At 33.5% G+C, this 22,082-nt stretch overlaps 1 protein-coding gene and 1 long non-coding RNA gene across 8 annotated transcripts in view; one reads left to right on the top strand and one right to left on the bottom strand.

Annotated features, from left to right (window-relative positions):
* The window catches only part of KCNC2 (potassium voltage-gated channel subfamily C member 2), a 314,800-nt gene that overhangs the window by 9,190 nt on the left and 283,528 nt on the right, over nt 1–22,082 (top strand). The window lies entirely within an intron of this gene.
* LOC141514962 (uncharacterized) lies at nt 8,093–21,124 on the bottom strand. The gene is made up of 3 exons (XR_012476167.1): nt 20,956–21,124; nt 8,893–9,061; nt 8,093–8,214 (listed from the first exon to the last, which is right to left on the bottom strand). It is a non-coding gene; the product is annotated as an uncharacterized LOC141514962 (long non-coding RNA).

Here is a 22,082-nt window from a genome sequence, read left to right as displayed (position 1 = left end):
TATTCCCCCTTTCTCATGACTCTCCTCTTATTCCAGGTTGTTGTGCTTGAGCTCTTTTCCAGTATCAAAAGTTACCTGTCCTATGTCTCATTTCCTCAGTCCTACTAAAAAAAAATTGGATTTGTGATTTCATTGGTCAGATAAGAAAGGTCCTTCTAGTTAATGCAGAGTAGTAGCTTTTGTAATTTTGGAGAATTGCTTAGGATACTGAGAGGTTAAGTGACTTATCTAGGGCTTTACAGCAAGGACATGGCAGCATTGGCACATGATTCCCATGATTTTCCAACTCTAGGGCTTCTCCTTTGTCCACCATGCTTAGTTATTTCTCTAATTCTAATTTGCTAACTTGAACGCTAATCACACGATCTAATCTTAGCCTACCTAATATAAACTAACTTGGCCTAAGAAGGTAATGGTCATAATGTTACTATAAGTATTCCTCCTAGATAAGATCTCAGTTTTATTTGATGCCTCAACTTGGTAGATTGCGTCATAGGGAATCTAGGCACTAGAGCAGACTGGTAGGTGAAAGTCTTTTCTACAGAGAGGGAAAGTTGGATATATGACTTCTCCACCTAAATATATATCTAATCTTGATTTTGATTTAGGGATTATAATGCTGACAATACTAAATGGTAACTAACCAGTTAGCTATACATGGAGTCAATGAATTCAATGTTGGAAGAAACTCCAGTGGCCATCTGGTCTTGCTTTTCTATGTAGTCTATATTTTTCTGGTTTACAACAGAATTCCCCCTCCAACACACCTGACAGATGATCATCTTCCCTTTGCTTGAAGACTAGAAACAAGGGAACACACTACCTTCTCAGGGAACACATTCTATTTAGGGAAGGTTTATAACCATTAAGAAGTTTCTCTTAAAAACAAATCTCAACTTGTCTCTTCAAAAATATGTCCTTTACTTCTAGTTCTTCCATTGGGGTCAAGCAGAACAAATTTAATTCTGTCCCATAGGCCAGGTCTTCAAATATTTGGTTACAGCTCTCAGGCTTGCCCTTGAATATCTCAGCTCTCCTTGCATATCTATCTATCTATCTATCTATCTATCTATCTATCTATCTATCTATCTATCTATCTATCTATCTATCTGTCTATGTAATAACCAACTCTGTTTGGTGACTGTTCTCATCATTCAAAGATCTTACTGCTATTGGTACCTGCTTGCTTTTTTTGATAGGTTTAAGTCATTGTTCAAAAGGGGCAGTGTTGATCACTTTAAAAATGCATCCTAAAAGTGATTCTTTATGTAAAGACTATATTTTACTTTGCTATGTGTGTGACTCTAGTAATCTGCTATTTTTCTATTCTCTATCTTTAGCTAATGAATAGGTCTGGCTTTGGGGAAAAAAAGGATTAGTTGTAGTTTGCACCTATTGAAAAGTTCATATTTATATTTGTCATTATGGATTAAACATTGGTTTCCTCAAAACAATTTTATGAAGTAGTTTGGGTGTTGATATTAATAGCAAAGTGTTATTTTATAACCAATTTGAAACACATCATAGAATCATGATCTAGATCTGGAGGGACCATTCAGTAATATATAATTCAGCTTCATTTTAACGGGGAGAAAATTGAAGCCTACAGTGACTTGCTGAGTGTCACACATAAAGTGACTTGCCTACTTATACAACCAAGAAATAGCAGAATGAATTCTTGGACTCAGATCATCTGACTTCAAGTTAATTCATCAATAAATATTAATTAACCTCTTTTCCAGGAACTATATTAAGTGTTGGGAATACAAATTAAAAATTGAAGCAATCTCTGCTCTCAAGGAGCTTACCTTCTATCAGGGGAGACAAAGTGTATACTAATGACCTTTTTTCTTATCGATCAATATGGAAGTAGAAGTATCTTTTGATATCTGTGGTTTGATTTCTCTGCCTTTTGGGTTAAGAATTCACAGAAGCATCTCAGATATCATTTTCCCTCTTCAAAGTTCTCAGTGAGTTTGCTTTCGAATCTTAGCACTTCTTTGTGGCTCTGGCAAGAGAGAACTTTGTTCTGAACATTCCTAAATAAAATGATTGTTTTCTTTTACACAGAAGAACAGAAAAAGAGATTTTACATAAAACAGTGAAAATATATTGCCAAAACATTTTTTATCCTAAGGGCATCAGCAATGCATTGCATTGTAATATATATAAGAATATAATACATTTTTAAGCTGTTCTCCATGTCTGTGAATCTTTCTGAGTTTTTCCCTTTTCTTGGCATTTTCTAGAAATAAATATGTGAGGTTCAAAATCGTTAGATGATTAACCCATAGTCATGCAATTAGTAAAGGTCAAAACTAGTTATAAACTCAAGTCTTACTAACTTCAAATCCAGTACTATTTCTGCCTTACTTTAGAATAGGATTCCTAATTTTTTTTAAACATTGATCTTGGAAGCCTGGAGAGGCCTATGGATATCAGAATAATTTTTTAAATACATAAATTAAAATATATAAGATATTTAAAGAAACTAATAATATTGAATTAAATTATTTTAAAAATTGAAATTTTCTAAACATTTGAATAATTCCCTGGACACTAGATTAAAAATTCTTGTTCTACAGAATGAGGTCTGTTTTTTAAATTGTCCCTAACATATTATGTACCATGAATAAATAGTTATAAAGTTTGTGTGTGGGAACTCTTTTGGACTATTTTACATTATTCTGAAGCTAAATATCCTGAGAGAAGTGGGAAGTATTTGAAGTTTGTTTTACTCCTTTACATGGATATCCTTGCCACAATGAGGTGAAAGATTTGAATGAGAAATGCATAAGTAGATCATATTGATAAGTACATTTCTAAATTTAAAGCAATAGATTCTGAGACAGGTGCAGTTGGGTGGTGCAATGGCTAGAACACTGGCTCTGGAGACATTAGGACTGGAGTTTAAATCTGACCTCAGACACTTAATTACCTAGCTGTGTGGCCTTGGGTAAGTCTCTTAACCCCATTGCCTTGCAAAAACAAAACAAAAAAAAACAGACTGTGAGATTTCTATACAAGTAATAAAGCATTTCACCTAGATCAATATGTAATCATCAACATGAACACACAATACTGAGTCAATTAAAATTAGGCACCCTTCAAAGATGATGTGAGACCATTTCTTCTATAAAGTCATAGAAATTCAAATGCAGAGATAATTCTGGAAATTTTCTGACTTACAGAAATATTTCCTTGTATATTATGACTTCATGGTGATCGTAATGGAAACAGTGACATGGAATCCACAGGGAGAGATCACTCATATTTCCACTCATTTATTTCCTGGTGCAGGGCAGCTCATCTCTTATGTGATCATGCTGATTTGAAAATGCTTTTTTTAGGGGTGGTAATTAATTGAAATGGAAATTTCTGAAAACATAGTAATATAACCTCATTTTTAAACAAAACCTTTCAAATATGGGAAATATAAAATAATTCTTTATAGTCCAAGTTAGAGAGAGGGATTTACTGTTCCCTTCTTTGCCTTAGGGAATACAAAAGGGAGAGTCAACAATCTGGTTGAAAAGTTAGTTAGCTAGCATTGCTGGACACTGTGCCAATCATTGGGATAATTTTAGTGATAACTCGGCTGGAGATAACACCTACATCTCAGGATTGTTATGAGGATCAAATAAAATAATAATTATAAAATGCTTAGCACCTAGACTTGAGTTCCACTGAAATTGTTGGGTTTTGCCTTTTTTTTTTACAGGGAGGAGATAGGATTAAATTTTTTAAAAGAAAGACTTTTGGCTATTGGCCTTAATTCTTTATGTTTTGAGTTCTATAATTCAAATTTTGCTATATGGGAGAATTATCCCTTTCCCAATATAGTCTATTACTTTTCATATTTTCCTTGCCTTTAATATAGCTTAATCTTCTTAGAGGTTGTTTGATCTTCAACTTGCCAGGTTAATTCAGTGTCTGCTCTTATAATAGAACCTTCAAATGTCATTGGTGATTTCTGAGCAAATATTTGTATATGCAGTAGTATGGTATTTGAACAAATATCATACTAATATCCCATTAGATGTTAGAAGGTCATTTCTGTGTCCCAATAGCAGCCCACACCAATACTTCTTGGTCATTGAAGATTTGATCAATTTTGCTGAGTAGTGGCTTTTGATCACAAGATCCTGGTAATTTGATGACAAATAGCTTCATAAAGATGCTCCTTTGGTGTGGTATTTATGAAGACAGTTAGAACCAAACTAGTAAATGATAAAAAATTTGCCTTGCAGAGAAACCAGGTTAAAGCTCACTACTTACATATATATAGAAATCACTTAACTTCTAAGTGTGTTAAACAACTCTAAGGCTAGAAGTTGTGAAAAGATGTTGATTTGCTTTAAGGGATTGAGTTTATATATATATATATACATATATATGTATATATATATATATATATACATATATGTATATGTTTCCCTAGTCAATTCAATTCTATAAACCCCAATTAGGCACTATATTTCAGGCACAGTGTGTTAGGGACTCAAAAGAGGCAATCTCTGCCCTCAAGGAGATTTCAATATAAAGGGAGTAGGAAACATGCAAACAAATATATACAAAGCAACCAATATATAGGATAAATAAGAAGTAATCAACACAGAAAAAGCATTGGAAAGAAGATGAATTGTGTAAGTTTTACTATAGGAGATAAAAATTTTAGCTGCCATTAGAAAAAATAGGAATATCAGTAGATGGAGTAGAGGAGGGAGAATGTTCCAGTCACGGGAGACAGTGTAAGAGAATGTCTGGAATCTATGGAGTTTCCAGTGAGGAGGGCATTGTCAATGGATGAAAGAGTACCTGTTGGGGAATAAGATGCAAGAAGTCTGAAAATGGGGCAATATTATATTGAATACCAAACAGAGTTTGTATTTGTACCTCAAAATAATTGGAAAGCATTGAAGTTTATGAATGAAGGTGGGGTGATATACTCAGACTTGCATTTTAGGAAAATCACTTTTAGTGGGTGAATGGAAAATGAATTGGAGTGGGAAGAAACTTGGAATAGGGAGATCTACCAACAGATTGATGCAGAAATCAAGATATGAGATTTTGAGGGTCTACTCCAGATTGGTGGCAATGTCAGAGGAGAAAAGGAGGCATATTCAAGAGACAATGCAAAGTTAAAATTGGCAGACCATGACAGCAGATTGGAAATGGGGTTGAGGAGAAGTGAGGAATGCAGGATGATTCCAAAATCGAAAGCTTGAGGGACTGGGAGATGGTGTTGCCTTCTACAGTAATAAGGTAGTAGGAGGAAAGGGTTTAGGGGGTGAAGAAGTAAATTTTGCTTTGAAAATATTGAGTTTAAGATGTTTGCTGGATATTTAATTTGAGATAAGTGTTTGTCAGTTGGGAATTTAGAAGTTATAAGAGAGATTGGGGTAGGAAAAGTAGAGAAGTAAATTAAATTCATGGCAGCTGAGGATATCACCAAATGAGGTAGCATAGAAGGAAATGAGGATAGGGTTCAGGACAGAACCTTGAGGAATATCAACTCTTAGAGGGCATGCTATAAAGGAGGATCCAGCAAAGGAAACACGAGTAGTAGTAATAAGATAGCAAGGAAGAAAACCAAGAGAGGGCAATATTCCAAAAACCTAGAGAGAAGAGAATATTAAGGAAAAGACAGTGATCCTTAATGTTAAAGGCGGTGGGGTGATCAAGGAAAATGAGGACTAAGGAAAGGATAAAGCAACTAAGACATCATTAATAACTTTGGAAAGAGCTGTGTCAGTGGATGATAAGGTTGGAAGTCAGATTGTAAGGGTTAAGAAGAGAAAATGGAGACACCTATTATGAGGTCCTTTTTGAGGAATTCAACTACAAAGGGCAGAAGAGATATAGAATGAGTTACCATGGATGGCAAGATCAAGTGCATCTTTTTTCCAGGTTAAGGGAGCCATGGGCAAGCTTGTAGGTAGTAGGAAATAAGCCAATTGGAAGGAAAAGACTGACAATGAGTGAGTCAGTAGAGGTGGAAGAGATGAGATGAAATGGGATGCAAGTAGAGAGGTTAACTTTGGAAAGGAGTAATAACACTTCAACATGTGATACAACTAATGAGCATTACATAGAGTCACACAGCTGGTAAGTGTCCAAGACTGGATTTGAATCCAGGTCTTTCTGATTCCAAGCACTTCCCTCTTTTCACTGTGTCACCAAGCTATCTTTTAAGCATTTATACCAAATCAAGCATTGTGCTGAGTGCTATAGGTATAATGAGAATATTCAAGATAGTCCATGTTCTTAAGGTGCATCTTAAAAGTAAGGAAGGAGTGGTTGGAAGTCTGGAAGACTTAACAGGTGCTGTCTTCACAATCAGATAGAACCATCTAGTCACCTTTTCACAAATTCCAATGAACATGCCAGTCAAATAAGAACTATATCCTCAATGAAAACCATACTAACAGCTGACATTTTAAGATTGCTTTCCTAGGCTTCCTCTCTAGTAAAAAGATAAATGACTACTCATTTGTTATCAAAATCTTATGATGACAAATGTCAGTCCTTTGGAGAAATCTCAAGAAGGCAGTTTAGTACGATGTAAAGGTCCTTGTTTGAACTCAGAGGACCTGGGATCTATTATCTAATAGTCATGTAACCTTGGGCTTTAGTTTCCTGGGCTATATATTTAGGCAGTCATACTTGGTGGCTTCAAAGTCTTCTGTCTTGCCTATCATTGAATAGTCTTGGCTATTTAATAATTAGTCATCTTTTGTTTATCTCTACTGAGAAATGGGCATTCAAGACAGTGGTGAAAACAATCATTTCCCCCATAAACTTCTTTTGATCTACATTGTCAATGAGCTTAAATTTTGTCACATATAATTGAACAATTAAATTCTAAAATGACAAAGGTATTATCGATCTAATTTTTTATTAACAAATTAAATAAAATCATATGTCTGCTGGGAGTTTTCCTTTATTAAATATCATCCCATAGTAGATAGATGCAATTGGCCATCCTATGTCTTGATTTTTATTAAAGACTATCTGGAATTTTTATAATGTGATCTAAAGGGGTACACAATAGCTAAAGAGCAATAATGTTTGCCTCAAAGAACAATTTTCAAATTCTTTTATTATTATTATTATTGTTTAAACCTACACTGTAATGGGTAATTATCTATAATTTTAAGGAAGTTCACAAGATCACAGAAGTCTCCATGTCCAACTCATACCTAAAGCAGGTTCTCTGAAATTATATTTGTAATAATTCGGTATTTTCTTGACTATTTTGTGATCTCATATTTTCAAAATCATGCTACTTGGATATGGAGCTCTATAGTATGACATGAACTATGTGACACTGAAATGCATTCTTGAAAATTCCAACATTTTTTCATTTGCTAATATGTATCAATGTTAAAGCAGAGAATTTAACCTAAAATAATCAGTATTGGTCACAGAATTAAATTAAGATTTTAATTAACACTTCCTTCTTTGTAATACCTTGTCTATAATGTGTCCTAGCCTGCTTATGTTAACTTTTGCCTGTTCTTTGTCGTTTTGTTGAACCTTAACTTTACTAGTTCTCCAGAAATTTTACCATTCCATGACTTGCAGTTGTACAGCAAAAATCACATGAATATGTACATTATAAAGAGAAGTCTTTGTTTCAGAGAAGTTGTTTTTGAGGATTACTAAAAGAAATTTTCAGTTTTCCGAAAACAACCGTTTTCTCTTTCTGTTTTTTTTTATACCCAGTTCATTTATAAATGATAGTTGCCCGTCTTATTTACCTACCCGCTTTCCTCTCTCTCTCTCTGTCTCTGTCTTTCTCTGTGTCTGAATCCTACTAAGATGTTCATTCTAATGTATGTAATAGCCTAGATAAAGACACATTCATTCCTTCAAGATGTAAACCTATGTAAAGTATTTTATATGCCTTAAATGGGCTTCTACTTTTTGTGTGGGGGTAGTTAGATCAACCTTGATGAAAGAATTTAAAGGCAATTGGCAGACTTTTGCAAGTAATACTGAACCATCATATAATTGACTTAAAGATGTTAAAATGCATGATACCAATATGCTTATTATTTTTAACTATTAAAAACCTTTTTTTGATGCAGCATAATATTTCCATTGATTTAGCAAAGATATATTCATTAAGGGTCCTTCATGAATTTTCAAAATTCTCAGCATCCTTGAAAGATCCAACAATAGGGATGATCTTGGTCAATGACCCTCTTTCTAATAATAGAATTATCATAACAATTGGTAATAATATCATTAATATATACTAAAATAATATACACTATTAATAATATAATCTCACTGGTAGAGAAAACTCCTTGATTAAGAACTCCCTCTACCAAAGCAAGTCAGCACCTTTTCTTCAAATTAAAATCTTTGAGAGTTGACCAGGAAATTGATAAGTTTTTAAAAAAATATTTTATTTTTTCATAAATGTTAAAAACAATTTTAGCCTTTATTTTTATATTTTTGTTTCTAGTTCTAAATTCTATACCTCTATCCCTCCTCCCTTCTCCCTTAAATGATAATCAGATATGGGTTATGCATGTGCAATCATATAAAACAAAGGAATTGATGTTTTTAAAAATAGATTTTATTTTTTCCCAATTAAAGGCTAAACCAGTTTTTGGACTTTTTGTTTTGAGTTACAAATTCTATCCCTCCATCTCCTCCACCCATGGTAAACAATCAGAAATCAGTTATACAGTGCAACCATGTAAAACGGGGATTTGAGAAATTAAATCATTTGTTAGGGGTCAAACAGTCTATATGAATCAAAGGTGGGAACTGAACCCAGGTATTCCGGCTGTGAGGTAGTTTTATAGACACTGTGCTATTTTACCTTTCATCAAATGAAACATAGAACAGTGAAACATGCGTACTGAAGGTGCTCACCATTGCCATGGAGGAATTCTAACTCAGAGCCTGACCCAAAGAGGGATTCCTTAGAACTGCTGAGATATCCAGATGGTCCATTTTTCAGGTGAAATTAGATTGCTGAAAGCACTGCAACATGGGAGGACCTTCTAATGAAATCTGTAATCATTCAGTTTCTTCATGTATTCTAGAGAATCAAGTTGGGAAAGAAGAATATTACTTACAAAAACTGTCCACTTCTGGTTCTTCATCTCTCATTCAACCCATCTCTGATTCCCCTGATGTAGTGGTATCTATGGTTTCCAGAAGTACATCCTCCTGTCAAATTCCTTGAAGTCATAATTTCATCAGTGTTATTTGCCAATACTAGTTATGATTCCTTCATCTGATATTAAATCTCAGTGCCTACAAAAATAACAAATTGTACTCAGTCACTTGTCAACGTTGTGACTCAGACATTGCAGGCAGAATTTGAACAATCACAGATAGAATAGTGGAGCTTCAGAACCTCATGGGATTTCTAAGCTGTTTGGTTTGTAGAACTCAGAATTCTAGAGGAATTCAACCTGACTCAGAGTAATGGATTGAAAGTGTATGTTTGATATTGTACCAAAATGAGATAGATAACTAAAAAAAGGAGGCTTTGCCTTAGTAGGAGAAGGCTATTCAACAAGATGAAGCTCATTCAGAAAGGATAGGTAGGTATTGAAGACACTTTGCCATACATCAGAGAACTTCTGGAAATATTAATGATTATTTTGTACTTGGTTTCCAGAAAGTGATATCAATGGTCTGAGACTTTGGTCCTTTGAGTCAATGATTCTCAAGGATGATCTCAATGATTTTTAAGGTAAAACAAGTTTGACTTTCATGGGGGTTAGAAGATAGTTCCTATCACAATGGAGTAGATAGATTGGCTCTGGAATCATCCTGCACTGCTCTTTAGCTCACTGAATCTTAGTGAACTTATCAGACACGTGAAAGATCTGTGATTTCATTAATGTGTGGAATTTCTTTTTAAAATTTATTATTTTACTTTCCTCAATTACAGGTAAAACAATTTTAACACCTTTTTTTTTTCAAATTTTGTGTTCAAAATTCTCTCTCTCTCTCTCCCTTCCCTCCTCTCCACCCCACCCCCCCATAGAGAAGGCAGGCAATTTGACATAGGTTATTCATGTGGTTAGGAAAACACATTTCTATGTGAATCAATCTGAAAGAAAACAGACAAAAAGCCTCAAGAGAAATAAAGTTTAAAAAAATATCTTGATCTGCATTCAGACTTTACCAGTTCCTTCTTTGGATTTGGACAATATCCTTCATCATATGGTCCCTCAGAATTTTCTCGTATCATTGTATTGTTGAGAATAGCTATGTCATTCATAGTAGATCATTATATACTATTGCTGTTACTGTGTACAATATTCTCCTGGTTCTGCTCATTACACTTCGCATCCATTCATATAAGTTCATATTTTTCCTCTTAAAGCTCAATAGTATTATGTCATAATCATAAACAGTAACTTTTTTACTCATTCCTCAGTTGATGGACATTTCTTCAAATTTCCAATTATTTGTCACTACTGAAAGAGCTGCCATAAATATTTTTGTTCATATAGGTTCTTTCTTTTTATTTCTTTTTTTTTTTTTTGGTTTCTTTGGTATTGCTTTGTCAAAGGGTATGCATGATTTTACATAGACACTTGGGCTATAATTCCAAATTGCTCTTCAGAATAGTTGAATCAGTATACAACTTCACAACATGGCAAAAGTGTTTGCATTTTCCATGTGGGGAATTACTAGTATGTGGACACTCTCCCTTGAAGAAGATCATAAGAACTCTGAGACAGTAGATTAGTCTTAGGAAATTACTTGATTACTTGGACAGAGAAGTGAAGTGACTTCCCTAGCGTCATACATGTAGTAAGAGTAAGAAGAAGGCTTTGAATCCATGTCTACCTGATTTCAAACTCAGTATTTTCTTTGATGATGTGTTGGAACTCTGGGTTGTCTCCTTTTCAGTATTCAGAGATAGCATTATTTAGAAAGGACTACATAAATCTTAGTTGTTTATTGTTGTTGTAATGCCTACTTGGCATAGTAATCCTAAGACTCAAAGGTATAGGGTAATAGGTTTCAAGTCAAGAAGACTTGATTTCACATCCTCCCTCTGACACTTACTCCTTAGGGGTCGCTCATCAAATCATTTAATCTACCTCTGCCTTAATTTTTTTCATATATAAATACAGAAATAGGATTCAATGACTTGTAAAGTCTCTTCTAGCTCTAAACAACTGGAAGAATCCAAATTTATAAATTTATGTTATATATATATATATATATATGCACATTATATATACATTTACATATTATTTCTTTGTGCATGTACATATGGAGAGAGAATATTTTGGATTCATTTGTGCATCTATAGATATATACATATATGTATATATTTATAATCACACATGTCCATACATACCTATATATGTACATATATATATATGTATATATATATATATGTATATATTTATACAAGACTCCATGTTTGGTTTAAAACTAGGCCTAAATATTATATTTTAGGCTGCAGTTTATTCTAGGTTTGATGATTCACTGATGTCACGCTCAGTACTGGATGTTTGGACTCAGTCATCTGTTTCTCTCTTCGACATTTTGTTTTGGCATAATTTCATTGAGGTAGCAGAATTTAGAAACAGATTTCAGCTTGATGCCTTCAGTGAAAATTTTTAATTTGTGCATGGAACTCCTAGCTGAACAACTCCTGCATCCAATGCAGGTTAATATCTTCTACACTGTCAGAAAGAGTTCTGCTATGAATATTTTGGTATATATTAGACTTTATATTTTTTACTTTGTATTGTTTTGGTTGTATATATGTTTTCTTAGTGAGTGGCATTGTTGGATCGAAACTTTTGGACAGTTTAGTCACTTTTCTTGTACATTTCCAAGGTGAATACAGAATGGTTGACAACCAACAGAACATCCATGTGTCTGTTTTCCAATAACCCTTCAAACTTTCTCTATTGACATATTTTTCATCTTTTTAAATTTGTATTATGCAATGAAAGCTCAGGATTATTTTAATTTGTAGTCCTTTTACTGTTAATGATTTGGATCATGTTTTCATGTGACCATTTATAGTTCAAAATTCTTCCAAAACAACATTTTCAGAAACATCGTAGGACATGGCTTAATATTGTTAGAGGATAACCTCCTTTGCTTTGCTTTCATCCCTACCTCTAGGACTGTCCAGATATGATTTGAGTTGTTTGACTTCTAACATTTGGGAGTCAGATGAGAATCATTAACTTTATTCTTTTTAGAGAAATAGAAGATAACTTTCTTTCCCCTAATCCAGGAATCCTTTCTACAGCAACCAAGGAAGGTGGTAATTTAACCTCTTCTTAATCATAAGTAACCTACAGGTCTAACCTATAGATGCAGCCAAGTATGCTTGGGCCTTGATTCCCCCCCGCCCTTTTACCCTTAGAAATTCCAAGTCTTTTTGTCTGCCTTGCAAATGAACTTTTAAAAAAATATGCTGTTTCTGCCTATTAGAATATGAGCGTCTTGAAAATGGGGACTGTATTATTTTTCCATTTACATCCTGGTACTTTACATATAATCAGAGCTTATTAAATGCTTATCATTCACTCATTCTTAAAAATAAATTCATTGTTTGCTTTCAAGAATTTCCAGGAGATGCTCATGATCCAATCTTGTAAATAATTAGCTTTTCTTCTATAGCATAGGTCTATGTCTAGGTGTGCCTCTGACTGTGTCTGTGTCTATGCCTTTGGCTTCATCTGTACCTACATTATCTACCTCTTTATCTCCTTTTCTTCTCAAATTTACAAAAACATCTGGAGATTATACTTGATGAGGCTTATATGAATCTAGTCCTTTTTGCATAGTTCTTAGCAAGAAAGTGAAAGAAGACCCAAGGGCTTTAGAAGAATACAAATTAAATATGAATCAATAATGAGACCCAGATGTTATAAAAGCAAATAAAATTTGGGGGTTTATAAATAGAAGTATAATGTCAAGATCATGGGATTTAATGATCTTACAGTATTGTCTGTGCTAGTGAAATTACAATGTGAATGCTATATCTAATTTGGGACCTTGAATCTTAAGGGAAAATATCAGGCAATGTCCAGGGAAGAGCAAATAGGGTAGATCTAGAAACAGTCTTATAAAGGAATAGTTGAAGGAATAAGGGATCCTAGGATCATGGACTTCAAAATGAAAGGGACTTTAGAGACCATCAAATCCAACTTCTCAATTTGTAATGGAAGAAACTGAAGTTTCAGAGAATTTAAGTGATTTGTCTAGGGTTCCATAGATAGTGTCTGAGGAGGATTCAAACTTATATCTCTATCAATCTATTCCTAGTACTCTATTCTCTGTGCTAACTAGCTGCCTGGAGGGAAAAAAAGAATTAAAAAACATGTGAACTGTAACTGTTTGAAGGATTGACATAGGAAAATTTGATTCCTCCTGTATTATTCTATAGAGGAAAAACCAATAATAATGGTAATAAGCTTTTATATAGAGCCTTCTGTTTTCCAGACCCTGTCCTAAGCATTTTAGAGATGTTAGGTCATTTAATTCTCACAATTCAGGAAGGTAGATACTATTATTAATTCATCCTGTAGCTGAAGACATGGAGGCAAATACAACTTAAGTGGCTTGTCCAAGGTCCCACAGCTACTAAATTTCTGAGAATGGATTTGAACTCACATCTTCCTGAGTCCAGAGAAAATATTTTATCCTACTAGAACTAATAAATGGATGAAAGTTTAAGAGGATCAGATTCATTTCTGAATTAGGGAATAAATATTCACTAATAATAAATATTCTCTAATGGAATGCCTTCCTTTGTGAAGCCATGAGTTTCCTGTCCCTTATGCTTAAGGAGAGGTTAAGTGGCCAGCTTCCTTGAATACTATAAAAAGGATTCTTTTTAAAAAAATTATTAAGGCAATGGGGTTAAGTGACTTGCACAATTATTAATTGTTTGAGGTCACATTTGAACCCAGGTCCACCTGACTCCAGGCCTGGTGCTCTATCCATTGTACCAAGTCAGTATACCTGTAGTTATCCTCATCTTTGGTATAATGACCCTGTTCTTATTTTGAAGTCTGACTCTACTTAGCTAGATGATTTCAGGGAAAATCAATCCTAATCTGGTCCTTCCACTTGAGTGAATAATAACATAGTGTATAAAACAGGGGTTAGAAGTCCTGAGTTTGAATATCATCCAGATATTCCCTATAAAACTTTGGATCAAGTCACTGGGCCTTAGTTTCCTTCTATGAAAAATAATGGAGTTGGACTAGATTATTTTATTGCTTTTTCTAACTTCCAAATCTTGTGCCTTATGATCAGCTTCCACAGTTTCAATTCTTTATAAGGTATTCCAACCTAGAATTTAGTACATTATTATTGTGAATTCTTATGACTAGTGATTTTTTAAGTTCTAATATTATTTATACAATTATAGAAAAAAGTGTTATTGGTATTTGGACTGTGCAATATGGTACAAATCATTTTCTTTAAACTTTATTGTTGATTGTTTAAAATCCTATCTAGAGAGCAAGGTACAGACAGTGCTGATTATCAAAAATATAGGCTTTGTATTACTATGATTTCTTTTTGAATCCAAAGGAAATAATTTTAATACATCCATGATTTTCAAGAAATAGAAGTTATTGTCCACTATAATAGTACAAGTGAACTTTAAAACTAGAAGTATGAATAGTAATAAATTACTGGACATGGAACTGTTCTACAAGATAATAGAGTAAGAGCTGGGCAAAGACAAAAGCCCAGCAAAGAGCTGGGCTAAACATGGGACTCTGTGGGATGGGGTTATTGGAATTCCTAATATCTGTTGGGATCAATCACTTGTGCATCCTAGGGACAGATTGGAAAATTCTCCTTCATTTTCTTTTTTTCTTTATTTTTTCACCCATATGCATATACATACTTTTAAGTTACAAAATTTCTTTCCATCCTAAGAGGCAAACAGGTTAACATTGTACATACACATTTTTGATAAACATGTTTATAGATCAGTCATTTATAATGTGAAGAATTAGGATTAAGGGAAAGAGATACATAGGAGATAAATTTTATAAATCCTCCTTCATTTTCTTTCCAACTCCATGTGCATTACTATCCAAGAGTTTTAATTTAGCAAGTATTCACTAAGTATCTACAAATAGTATTGATAGGTATCACTTATATAATGTTTTAACTGGAATAAAGTTCTTTATAGATGTTTTCTCAGTTGACCCTCTGAAGTAGGTGCTTTTTTTACAGATGAAGAAACTGAGGGAGATAGCGGTTAAGTGACTTGTCTGAAATCACATAGCTAGTGAGTATCAGAGGTCAGATTGGAACTCAGGCCTTCTTGACTCCAACTCTTAATATTCCACCCACCATGCTACATAGCTAAGGTTTATTGGGTCTAGATATGCATATACAATTCAGGTTCTGCCTTTGATGCAAACTGATTGTGTCATCTGGGTAAGTCATCGAGCCTTTTTATATTATAGTTTCTATCCATTATTGGTAGATGGAGTTTGGTTACATTGATGATTATGGCTCTAGAACCACAATAGAACAAATAAACCATGCAAAAACATTGTGCTAGGTGTTGCCTGCAATTTCATCCATACTTTTGGTTTTCAGGAACTTTTTAATACTTAAAAATTATTGAAGACATCAAATCCCTTTATATACATATATATATATATATAGTAATATCTAATGATATTTATGATATCGTAAAAATGAGGAGGTTGATCTTTGATTATGATTCTAGGTGAGGAGGACATTAACAACTAAAAAGACCTTATAGAATCATAGATTTAGAGTTGAAAGGAACCTTATTGTCAGTCCAGTCCCTTATTTAACAAATGAGAAACTGAGGCAAACAAGATTAAAGGCATATCCAGTATCATTCATCTAGTGACTGTGATTAGATTGAAACCCAGAAGATGTTTTCCTGACTCTAGACCTGAGACTCTATCTGTTGTACCACCTAGCTGGTGTTCCATAATAATACTCTGTTATTTATCTCTTAAAATAGTTCTATTTTTTCCCAACTACATATGCATGTGAGCCTGGATTTTCTTCATATATTTCATTTAAAATAATATAACACAATAATTTAAATGCAAAAGTAGATATGAGAATCCTCTTATCTTCTATTTAGTCACACATTAAAGAGATTTTCAAAAATCTATAAACTTATTTGTTTTTTTGAAATTAGTTTTTTCATAAAAATATCATTTATATGCATATATAATGTGTTTCTTGCTACTTAAAAATGAAGAAATAAATATTTAAAATATGTTTTAATTTCTAATATGATAAGGGTCAACAGATATAAGCCACCTAAACAAAAGTTCTTGGAGGAGGACTTTAATAATTTTTAAGAGTGCAAAGAGTGTCTCAGAACCAAAAGTTTGAGAGCCACTGGCTTAAAGCACTGAAACTGTCAATATTCACAATAGGGGATGGGGTGAGGGGAGAACATTTCTGATAAAAAGCTGTCTTTGTGATCAAGGAGAATGAATTGTAGCTTGGAACCATTATAAAATGTGAATTTATAAATTATAAATTTTAATTTATATATAAATAATTTATACATATAAAAATTATAAATTTTGAAAAGAGTCCCTTATTGTGTTTTCCTGTCCTACATGTTTTATTCTAGGCAGCTTCTTATTTTGCCTTCCTTGGGTCAGCATATCATCAGTATCTAACTGTTATCCAGGATATTAAATATGATTCAGATTAAAATCACTCACTGTTTTCTATTGAGTGAAAAATCAGTTAGTCAATCAGCATTGGAATGTAAAGACAGTCCTTTATTTATAGCCATTTGACTTACAAATGATTCACTCTTTTTCTTCATTCCAATAATGTAATTCAGTCATCTTCGTTCAGGACTTCATTTACTTCTCACTCAACCTATTGCAACAGCTTTCTAATTGCCTTCCCTCCAAACTCTTCTTACCTAGTCTACATTCTATGCAGATGCCAAAACAATCTTTGTAAAGCATAGATCCAATTATGCCATTCCCCAGATTATAAAGCTCTGGTGGTTCCTTCTTGCCTCTAGGGTAACATAGAAACTTCTTTGTTTATCATTTAAATTTCTTTACAATCTGGTTCCAGGCCTCCTTTCCTTTGTGTTTATGAATACACTCCCATTCATTGGTTCCAGCCTAGTTGGCCCTTTTTTCCTATTTTTCATTCAATCTATTCAACCCCCCCCCCATCATCTCCTTTTGTTCATACTCTTCCCTATGCCTAAAATGCACATCCTCCTCTCTATACTTCTTAAAATCTTTGACTTCCTTCAAAGCTCAGACCATGTACTATTTCCTACTTGGTCTTTTCAAATTTAAGATGCTTATTCCTCTCTTCCTCCAAAATTATTTTGTATATATCTTACATTTACTTAACTCCATATATACTGTTTATCTCTAGCAGAATGTAAACTCCTTGAAGCAAAGAGGCTATTTTATTTTTGTCTTGTGTCTTTCACCCAGTTCTTAATATGATAGGTACTTAATATGTCCTTATTTTTTATGAGTTTTTTAATGCTGCAATGTAATTGGTCCATCCATGGTGGCTTGAATTCATTTAAAAAGGTGATGTATTCCTTTATTTTTTCTTAATGTTAAGAATTTCTGTTCTGTACTCAGAACAAAGATTGTTCTCCCTGGTAGAGAAATCAGCAGGAAAATAATAGGTATCCGTGGAATAGGTAGCATGTTAGAATTGGAGACAGGTAGAACCTCAGTCCATATTTGATCTCAGATACTGGTTATGTGATTCACACTAATCTCTCTCTGCCTCTTGTTTTCTTCTGTAAAATGGGAATAATAATAGTACCTTGGTTTTGAGGCTAAAATGAAATACTATTTATAAAGGACTTTGTAAACCTTAAACCATATATGCTATTTATAATACTAACAATTATCATTATTATCATTGTAATTATCATCATCATCATTATTATTAATTATTATTATTGTTATGTATTCTGTCCATTATCATAATGGTGATGTTTTTATTACTGGGGTGGTATTTTTTAACTCTTCATCGATATTGGTTTTGACCCATATTTAACAAGACTTTTTGTAGTCTATGTCATTTCCCACTCCCCAGATGCTTTTGAGATTCAGCATTTCTCACAACATTGTTGCAGGTCGGTGTTATTCATTTGCTCATCCTTGCTTATCCTTGTTTCTATCTTCTTAGTATGTCTTCAAGCAAGGGTTCATGAATGTTTTTTGGGGAAAAAGTTTTTATAACTTTTTCAATATGATTGATTTCTTCTTCAATTCTAAATAATTTATTTTTTGCAATTAAGAATATTATTCTGAGAAGGGGTCCATAGGTTTCCTCAGAATGCCAAAATGATCTATTCATGCAAAAAAAGATTAAGACCACCTAGTCCTAAAGGAAAAAAAATCTAAATCAATATTTTAAAGCACCTTCTTTTCTTAATTATTGGAATCATTTTTCTTTCTGCTATCAGAATTTCATTCTTGAAATCCTTCCAATCCTCTCAGATTAGCTTTTCTCTGAAGTATATTAGATCATAGAATTCTACTTGTCCTATTTATGCAATTTATTTTAATTTTCATCTACATTTATTCATATTAAGTGCTTTATACACGTTATTTTTATTATTTCCTCTATTCATTATAATAATGGTGTTGATTTATCACTAGGGTGGCATTTCTAATACTGACTTGATACTGGTTTTGCCATATTCAACAAGACTTTTTGTGGTCCTTGGCATTTCCCAATCAGTAGATGTTTTTAAGCTTCATCAAAGGGGGAGAAGACATTATTATCACCATTATTGTCTAAGTCAGATTAAAATGCTCCATGGTTGGTAAGATCCAAGGGGAAAACAAAGGGTTATTGTCGTTTATATTGATAAAATCATTATATAGTTTTGACATTGTACAATTTGACATTGCTTAAGCCTTTGTCAGCAAGAGCTTTCTTTTTTAGGTCTGCAGTACCTGTAGCTTCTGCTGAGACAAATTGGCAAGTCACATATCCAAAAAGGTTGCTCCTTTGGATGACAGCTTGGGGGGGCAGTGCTGACAGTAAGACTGGTAGTCTGGAGGCCACTACTGTTAATATTTTCATTGATTTTATTAAAACTTTGATCAGAAGACGATCAGGGACAGAGACATAGAATTTACTTCCAAATCTTAGTAGAGCTTTCTTTAATTAATCCTTGATTGATTTGGAGTTTAGTACATTTAGAAATTATAGTTCAAAACATGCCAGCTGGCACCAAACTGTAGTCATGACAGATTTTATTTTAACGAAAGAGCCACATTTTTAAAGGAAGTTCCTTGAAAAGGATTTTTGAAAAAGAGTGGAAATTTCATTTCTCTTTGATCTCCAAAAAGGGAGGCAAGTTTCCAAGGAAAAAAGATCTTTTTTGACTTTCCTTTTAAATTCCAGCATAAATCTGGTTTCTAAAACTCTACTCTTTTGCTTAAAGATGTAGCATCCCTATAAAATCTAACATTTAGTATTTTCAGATATTTTAATTAATAGTAGATTGTTCATTTTAGCTTTGAAAAATAGCCAACATATATGTACATGCTGCACAGTTTTGAAGAGGTTTCAAAAGTAAATGGTCTGCTAATTCAATCATAAAATACTCCTCAGTTAAATGTATGTCAAGATTTATAGTTCTGCATATTTCACTGAAGTTTAATAATCATTGGACTGCTGGGGCATTTCTGTTAAAAATGTCTATTATTTAAAAAAATTAGATCTGGTTGTTTTGGTTCAGATGAAATTTATTCATTCAAATATTTCTCAAGTGTTTGTATATCAACCACTGTGCTAGGTTAATGGATGTCCACCCCCAAGCAAACAAGATGAAATTACCTCAGAAGAATTTAAACTTTATTGGAATATTGAGATATTTTATTGTCCCAATTAGCATAAGGACAGTATGTCATTTGATATTATCTTTTAGCTAGGCGGAGTGAAATTCTTTTACCTTTTTCTGTCATACTGGAGTCACTATGGTGAATTTCAGAAGTGCCTATTAAGTTGGATGGGATATAGTATAATTGGAGAGTTCTAGAGGATGAAATACCAGCTAAAGAGGGCAGTGGATGAATATGGGATCCTAAATAGGAGGATCTTGAATAGGAGGACACTGGTACTCCGCTCCTTTCAAGGCTACACTGATGACATCTAAACAGGGCCTTCTCTACCGTATCGTTAGAAGCTTCTTCTTCACCCTGAACATTCACTCCTCTTTTAAACAACTTACCTTGGAAGTTGACTCTTATTCCTCCACCCTTTCTATAGGAAACTTTCATTTTAAGAGGAAATTCCAGTCAACAAAATTTTCATTCCTTCACAGACTATCTCACTGACTCATCTCCATAGAATTCTTTCTAGCATGCCCCTGCCCTGGATATTTTCCACCCAGCCTCCTGATTTCCAGTTCGTTTATCTATGTTAGACTGTAAGCTCTTTGAGGGCAAGAAGTTGTCTGTTTTTTTGCTTTATTTTTCAACAGCATTTTACAATATGCTTATTAAACATATTGACTTGATGTAAAAAGAGTGAATTGGGAGAATACCAAAGACAAATTTATTTCCTTGTGAATTTTGTGTAAGAAACATCGACTTGACTTAAGATGATAGTGGGAGGGCACTGAAGTTGAATTTCCTTTCTCACAGATTTTGTGGAAGACTAGTCCTAGACCTGTGGTTAGTTGCTTTATTCTGTACAACATGAAGGGATTGTAGACATCTAGTTAAGATGGCAACATGAAACTCATAGAATAGTCTGTTACTTTTGCAAACAATCTAGAAAAGATGTAAGAAAAAGGCATTAAATTGAATAAGGATAAATCCAAAGGGAAACAATATTAAACTTTCATCCAGTCCAAAACTAAGCAAAATACATGTGGCCACTGGAAAAGAAGTTTCATCAAGATGGCTAGTATATGTTCAAGTAAATAGATTGGATGTTTGACAGTACCTGAAGCAGGAGATCCCTATAGTACATTGGAGAGTGTGGAAACTCATGGTGCTCTTACAGAAAAGTTCTAGAGGCTGGCAGTATTCATTGTGAGATGTTCCATGGAGTCCAAAAGAACCACAGAATTCTGACACAAGATGATTCAATGGGTCTTGAAGTCCACAAAATTCTGACCTGAGAAGATCAAGATAAATATGAAACTTTTTGTCTCTCTGAAAACAGTAACCCTGGGTAGATAAAAACCGGTTTCAGGAGCCTAGGAAATTGAAGTTACTTCATTAAAGGGTATATGAGGGAGTAACATGTGACCTTGGTACAAGATCTTAAACAGGAACTAAGACAGAAGATATGAATTCAAATAAGATAATGTATGTGGAGCTCTTTGTAAACCTTAAGACATTACATAAATGCTAGCTATTATATGAATAAATAGAAAATTCTGAAAACAGTGAAAAAATATTATGAGTCATGAGAGCTGTAAGGGATAAACCTTGAAGAAGGGAGCAACTACAACAAATACAAAGAGAGCTTCAGGAAAAAAAGTGTCTTGGCCACAAATAGTAACTATGTACTAGGAATGAAAGAAAAAAAAATGAAGTAAGAGTTTTAGAAAAAAATGGTTAGACAATGAGTAGCTCAGAATAGGATATGAAGAAATCCAAATAAGAAACTCTTTGAAAATTAGAAGGGATCAAATTATCTCAATGACTTCAGTATATAATAAAAATTTTAAAAAATTTAAAAAGTTAAACAATATGAAGGATTATAGAGAGAAAATTATCTAAGATAGAGATTTGAGAATGGGAGTTGTTCTGTTTTGATGGTCCTGAGAGAGGAAAAAATGGGAGTGAAGCAATACTCTAAGGAATAATTGAGTATGAAAATGAAGGAACTTATTTATTTTTTAAAAAAAAATTTTATTTATTTAAGGCAATGGGGTTGAATGACTTACCCAAGGTCACCCAGCTAAGCAATTATTAAGTGTCTGAGGTCACATTTGAATTCAGGGACTCCTGTCTCCAGGTCCAGTGTTCTATCCACTGTACCACCTAGCTGCCCCAGGAACTCATTTTTTCAAAATATATATGTATGTGAGGAAAAAAGTCCACAGACATTCCTTCTTTTCT

This window comes from Macrotis lagotis, chromosome 2, assembly GCF_037893015.1.
Source record: "Macrotis lagotis isolate mMagLag1 chromosome 2, bilby.v1.9.chrom.fasta, whole genome shotgun sequence".
Taxonomy (NCBI): Eukaryota; Metazoa; Chordata; class Mammalia; order Peramelemorphia; family Peramelidae; genus Macrotis; species Macrotis lagotis.
This window is presented reverse-complemented; position numbering and strand designations above follow the sequence as displayed.